We start from the raw sequence: 7235 nt of genomic DNA, 5'->3' as shown, positions 1-7235 counted from the left end.
AACTATGAACTTGAGAGAGATGATTTTAGGGTATCTGGCAGAAGAAATTTCTAAGTAGCAAAGCATTTGAAAGGTGACTTGGGTGCTGTTAAAGGCATTCAATTTTAAAAAGGAAACAGAGTATAAAAGTTCAGAAAATTTGCAGCCTGACAATGCAGTAGAAAAGAAAAACCCGTTTTTTGAGGAGAAGTTCAAGCTGGCTGCAGGAATTTGCATAAGTAACAAGGAGTCAAATGTTAATCCCCAAGACAAAGGGAAAAATGTCTCCAGGACATGTCATAGGTCTCCATGGCAGCCCCGCCCATCACAGACCTGGAAACCTGGGAGGGAAAAATGGTTTCATAGGCCAGGTCTAGGGTCCCCATTCTGTATGCAGCCTAGGGACTTGGTGCCCTGCATCCCAGCTGCTCCAGCCATTGCCAAAAGGGGCCAACGTACAGCTCAGCTGATTGTTTCAGAGGGTGCAAACCCCAAACCTTGGCAGCTTTCTCCCATTTAGAAATGGGTGTATTTACCCAATACATGTACCCCATTGTATCTAGGAAGTAACTAGCTTGCTTTTGATTTTGCAGGCTCATAGGTGGAAGGGACTTGCCTTGTCTCAGATGAGACCTTGGACTGTGGGCTTTTGGGTTAATGCTGAAATGAGTTAAGACTTCGGGGGACTGTTGAGAAAGCATGATTGGTTTTGAAATGTGAGGACATAAGATTTGGAGGGGCCAGGGGTGGAATGATATGGTTTGGCTCTGTGTCCCCACCCAAATCTCATCTTGAATTGTACTCCTATAATTCCCATGTGTTGTGAGAGGGACTTAGTAAGAGATAATTTAAATCCTGGGGGCAGTTTCCCCCATACTGTTCTCATGGTAGCAAATAAGTCTCATGAGATCTGATGGTTTTATCAGGGGTTTCCCCTTTTGCATACTCCTCATTTTCTCTTGCCACTGTCATGTAAGTGCCATGTAAGTGCCATGTAAGTGCCATGTAAGTGTCTTTCACCTCCCTCCATGATTCTGAGGTCTCCCCAGCCATGTGAAATGTAAGCCCAGTTAAACCTCTTTTTCTTCCCAGTCTCAGGTATGTCCTTATCAACAGCATGAAAACAGACTAATACAGCTATTCTGGCATTTTTTTAAATATAGCAATATTTGGGCATTGAAACACATTTATAATTGGAAGATCATTTTGCTCCTCGTATTTTTTTTTTTCAGTCTTCTGTAGGTGTACTTTTTCTTTTTTGTCGTTAATTTTGACTTCTGGTTCTCCCATCTGTCTTTCTACTCTTTCATTCGTTTTTTTCTTGTCATGTCATGTCATTTCCTGCTGTTAAAATGTATTTTCCTCTTTCACTCTTTTTACCTTTGTTTCCCTTTTTCACTGTGCTCTTTTAATTGCCTACCTCATAGAGCCTTTCCTTTCTCTATGTTTTATTCTACTATGACTTGAGATTTGCTTTTTGGAAACAATTTTAAACTTAGTTCTGAACATTGCAATTTTGTATCTTACTCACTGATGTTCTTAAATCTTCTAATCAACATCTAGTGTAAGTTAGAGCAACAGAGGAGATTGCCCCACACTAAGAAAAAAGAACTTTCTAAAATTTCCTGAATGATTATGCCAATGGGGTAGAGTAAGTATTAAAAAAATGAAGATTAAGGAGAATGGCTTCCTGGTTTTAGAAATTTTATTCTTTTTATTTTCTAGAAAACATATGCGATACCTTCTCATTTCTCCTTCTTTTTTAATAAAAACATTCGTGTTTTAAAAATCTCTGGTTTCCAATACACTGATTGATTATACTGATGTTTTAACACAAAAAGAAAAGATTCATTCCCAAGGGTGAAGAATAATTTAATTAACAATTAAGTGGTGATGAACTCATAAATGTGTAATGAACACAGTTGCATTCATAGAATATGATGGGAATTTTTACCCAAAACTCAAAATATGTGTCTATCACATATGTCATTTTTATGATAAAATTCCTAGAGTTGTCAATGATTATGTCTACATAGCCCTGTAACTACTATTTGAAAATAAAATTTAAAAAGATAAGAAACTTACTATATATTAGGCTACCCACTTATAGATACTTCATCTTTGTAGGCAGAAGATGCGATAATCCACATACCTTCAAATAGCATCATTAAGCTACATAATATCTCTATGAAGGTGGTTGTATGTTCTACTATGGGTTTCTTTTTGTTGGTTTATTTGTTGTGTTTTTGTTTTTGTTTTATGCCAAATCTCTTTTATACCAATCTACTATTTTTTATCAATAAAAATGTATTAAGTGGTTACTATGAATTGAACTTTTTGTAGTCTAATGAGTGAGGGTAAGTAAGTGCTGAGAGACAGAGAATCCAGCAGATAAACTAGAATATAATAAGCCTCAATAGTGATTAGTACAGGCCGCTGTGCTGCTAATGAGCACATAATGACACATGATTCCAGTTTTGGAAAATCAGGGAAGGCTGTCTGTAGAGGCTGATATCTATACTGAAGAATAAAAAATTGGGTGAGTAAGGTGGAGGCAAAAGTAGCAGCAAGTAAAGTATACAGACACAAATGACAGCAATGAGAAAGCATGGGTGGATCCAGCAAATGCAAAAGCTTCATAGACTTTGAGCAGGGGCATGAGTTTGGGTGAGAAGGAGTCAAAGAAGGAGGGTGAAAAAAAGGCAAGATTGGCACCTTCATTTATTAACGACCATATCAGAAGAGCCTTGTGTACTATGCCAACAAGGTTGGGTTTTATTTTGAGGACAATGATGAATCTTTTAAGGATTTTAAGCAGGTAAGTGGCAAAGCCCAATTCATGCTTTGGAAAGATCACTGTGGTAGCAGTGTAGGTAAGTGATTGGTGGGACAAGAATGTAAGAAAGGAGACCATTTATGAGCTATACAGTATTTTAGTAGAGATATGTCAATTGTCTGAAATGAGGCAGTGGTGACAATGCACATGAAATCAAACAACAGATTTATAAGAAATTAAAATGACAGAATTGATGGGATAGTAATGGAGAGATTGTAAAACTTAATGGAGAGTGAAGAATCAATGATAATTCCTAGGCTTCTGGGATTAGTAAATAGGTGGAGGGTATTACTGTTGGATGAGAGGGAAATACAGAAGTAGGTTTGAGTGAGAAAATGATTTTGCTTTGAACCATTTGCAAAAGGTCAAATGGAGAATTCCCGAAGGTTTGAATATATGGGTCTGAATATCAAGAGCAAATATTTTTCCAGAGATACAAAACTGGGAAGGCTCAACATGTAGGTGGCTGTTGAAATTGAGGAAGGATAAATGCACCTGGTTCTTACACTATGAAAGAAGAGGCGGGTAGAGACTGAGCCCAAAGACCACTAGGGAGAAAGATGAATGGAGAGGTGGGAGCAAAACCGACGGGAATTCAACTTCTCCCACCAGAGCAGAGAGACACGTGTTTCTCTATTTTCTTGATTAGTTTTATTCTGTGACCCTTGATTCAAGCTAAAATAGATTCTATCTACAGAAATAAAAATGTAACAAAACGTGTCCTATATCCTAAGCATGTCCAGCTACAAGAGCAGAATCATTTTATTTCAGCAACACTGAAAAGAGGAAGGAGTAGAGATAAAATAAAAAAGGCAGTATATCACATTTAATTCACAAATTTTACCCAATTAGCACAGGTAAATAATACAAAGAAAAGCCATTTAGAGATTTATGTATAAAGATATTCCAATACATAATATAATTTATCCAACACTTCTAGTATTTTTTTTTTGTCAGCCATTCTAAAAATACAACTTGTGGCCAAGGTTAAATGTGTATGCAAACCTTATGATGAAAATCTGTAAGGAGACAGTTAATGTTTTATTGTGTTCATAGTAATATCCTCTGATCTTTCTGGTATTTCTTTCCCTCTTCTCAGACATCTCTCTAAAGATACATGCTGTTCAACACTACTCTTAATGATAACACATAACACCTTCATTTATCTGTTTTTAAATCTCCTTCACATTGACTGAATTTTGGGGGGATAGAGAACATAGAACCAAAGAAGGAATTATTTAGTGGCAAATGTGATTCAGTAACATTGAAGTATGTTCTCCTACGACAATCAAGAAATCACATCCTCATTATTCTTCTACTTATAAAACATTTTCTTTGTGAGAAAAAAGTCTCCATCAGGTTTGGAAAACTCCAGGTTTTTTTTTAATATTGAATATTCCCATATTTATGTTGCTAGTGTCCCAAATTCTGCCACGGATAGATTGAAGGGTGTACCTCTCTTCATGACTACCCTTCAGCTTGACTATTGGCATATCTGTACCTGCTTAGAAAAGGCTACTAAAGTACCTGGCAATCAGTGGATGATCAATAACTGTCTAATGAATGAATGAGAAATTAAATACAGCTGGTCTTTCATATCCATGAGTTGCACATCCATGGATTCCTCATCTGAGGATTCAATCTACCATGGATCAAAAATATTCCAAAAATAATAAAATGAAAATAAAAAGCAATATAAATAAAAACACAGGATATCAACTATTTCTATAGCATTTACATTGTATTACTTATAATCTAGATTATAAGTAATCTAGAGATGTAAGTGCACAGAAGATTGTGCATAGGTCCCATGCAAATACCATGCTATTTTATATAAATCGCTTGAAAATTCACTCATTTTGGATTTGAAATTGGAGGATAGGAGACTATCTCTCAGTAGACAATGTCAGAATTGAGTTAAATGTTGGTATCTGTATGGGCTCCTGAAACCAATTCCCCATAGATACTAAGGGAATGCGAATGAACTAAGTCAGACCTTTGTTACTATTAAAGGTTGAAAACATAACGTTGCTAATAATATTGATAAAACATTAGTAGCTACAGTGTGAATAGCTATTATGTGCCAGGTAGTATTACAGGAGCTTTACAACAACTCTGAAAAATAAATAACGTTGTCCTAATTTGAAAGATGAGAGAATTTAGGCTCAGAAAATACCATCCAGCTAGAAGATGCTAAGCCAAGATTTAAATAATTTTCTAACTCCAAAGTGCATGTTCTTCTCAATATACCTAAGAAAGAAGCTTTTTATTTAATAACTAGCAGATGTTGGTGCTTACCAATAGGTAATACAAATTATAAAATAAAATTATAAAATTGCTTTATCACTATCTTATTCATCTACTTTACTCCAGTCTCAATTACCTTCATTCATATTGTGATATATAAGAAATACATATGTGGTTTCAGTCCCTGGTTCCTGACATACAGCTCCTAAAACTCTTGAAATGTCTGAAGTAAGAAGTGTGTCCTTTGTATGCTAATTACTGGTGGCTGGGACCCTTAGATAGTTTCAGGATGAGGGCTGGTCACCGGAAAGATCAAGCCAGGATTAGACAGTTGGAACTTTTATCCCAATCTCCAACCTCCAGGGAGAGGAGCAAGACTGAAGATTGACTTGATCACCAATGGTCAGTAATGTAATCAATCATGCCTATGTAATGAAACCTTCATAAAAACCCCAGAGGACAGGTTTTGTAGAGCTTCTGGATTGCTAAAAACATGGAGATGCCTGGAAGGTGGCATGCCAGGGAGGGCGTGGAAGCTTCATGCCCCTTCTCATGTACCTTGCCCTATGCATCTCTTCCGTTGTTCATCTGTATCTTTGTAGTTTCTTTTCAGTAGACCAGTAAACACAAGTAAACTGTTTCCCTGAGTAATGTGAGCTATCCTAGCAAATTAACCAAACCTGAGGAGGTGGTCATGGTAACCCCATGTCCACAAAAAAAAAAAAAAAAAGAAATTACCTGGGCATGTGGGTGCTCACCTGTAGTCCCAGCTACTCAGGAGGCTGAGGTGGGAGGATGGTTTGAGCCTGGAAGGAGGGGATTGCAGTGAGCCAAGGTAGCGCTCCTGCACCCCAGCCTGGGCTATGAAGCCAGACCTTGTCTCAAAAAAAAGATAATCACGTAAATTTTAAAATTCCAGTCTGGGAAAATTGTATTGCACATGTAGACACTGTTTTTAAATGTGTGTATCTGCATGTGCGTGCATGTGACATACTTAACTAAGGTATGCAAATTTTTAAAACACTGTCAGAGCCTTATATTGAGGTCTGTTAGGTCCTCTCCCATACAGGGTTTGATTTGAGAAGTAGGATAATGCCTGTAAAGAAGAAGAAACATACTTGGTATATCTTATTAATTGAAAGTCTTACTGACGTGAAATGTTGTCTTTTATTTTTATTAATTATTTGTATTGAGAAGTTTAATTGACAAAGAGGAAAACTTTAAACGTTATTGCTGAATTATGTCTAAAATATATCAACAACTTATAAATATACAGTTACTATCTATTCATTCCAATATTAAACCTGACTTCAGATTCATTAGTTTAAAATCTATCATAATTTGAAAATATTTTATACTTGTAGGGTAGATATTTTCTTCATTTTGAAGATGATTAAACAAAGACCAAAAAAGCCAAAGTAAATCACTTAGTGGATATTTTACTATAATTAATATGAAACTTAAATTTTCCTGATTATTATGCAATGCTCCTTAGCTACAAGCTAACAGTAGTTTTCATTGCAAATGCTATGATAGTTCAGACACAGCACGTGACAATAAGTCAAAGAAAAAAATGTTGCCTATTGGCGGGAAATTAGGAAACTCATACTTTTTAGTACAGAAGAGTATTACATACATCAAGAGTGTTGGTGTGCTATATATAAACACATAAGTGGTTTAATATTCATATATTTTCTTTTCCCACAAAGATATGGTGTAAATATTAATAATATTGTCATCATATACCAAATTTGTATTCTTATTTATTTTTAGGTAACTCACAACTTCCAAGTGTTAAATGGTAGCTATGTTTCCATTAACACTTTGATTTGTGCAGTTTCAGTGTACAAATTAAATATGCGAGTGTTTACTGTAAATTTTTTATTGTCTAAATATAAGAATGAAACAGAAAAACACAAATAGTGATACTGTTGTCAAGACATCGAATGCACATACTTACAGATTGAGAAAAGGGAGGAAGTCAGTAGGTAAGGCCATAAGCAGCAACTGTTTAGCTGCATTTGAACATTCTCTATTCAGTGCTCAAGAAAAGAACAAAATTATAGAACATGAGATGCTATAGGTATATAATTGAATAGGTTTATATGTAAAATATTATATATTATTAGTGATTTTACATATTTTTAGCTATCTGAGATTGGACTAGTTTATT

The sequence above is a fragment of the Pan troglodytes genome, chromosome 1 (assembly GCF_028858775.2).
Source record: "Pan troglodytes isolate AG18354 chromosome 1, NHGRI_mPanTro3-v2.0_pri, whole genome shotgun sequence".
In the NCBI taxonomy this organism is placed as follows: Eukaryota; Metazoa; Chordata; class Mammalia; order Primates; family Hominidae; genus Pan; species Pan troglodytes.
Note: the sequence above shows the minus strand (reverse complement) of the source record.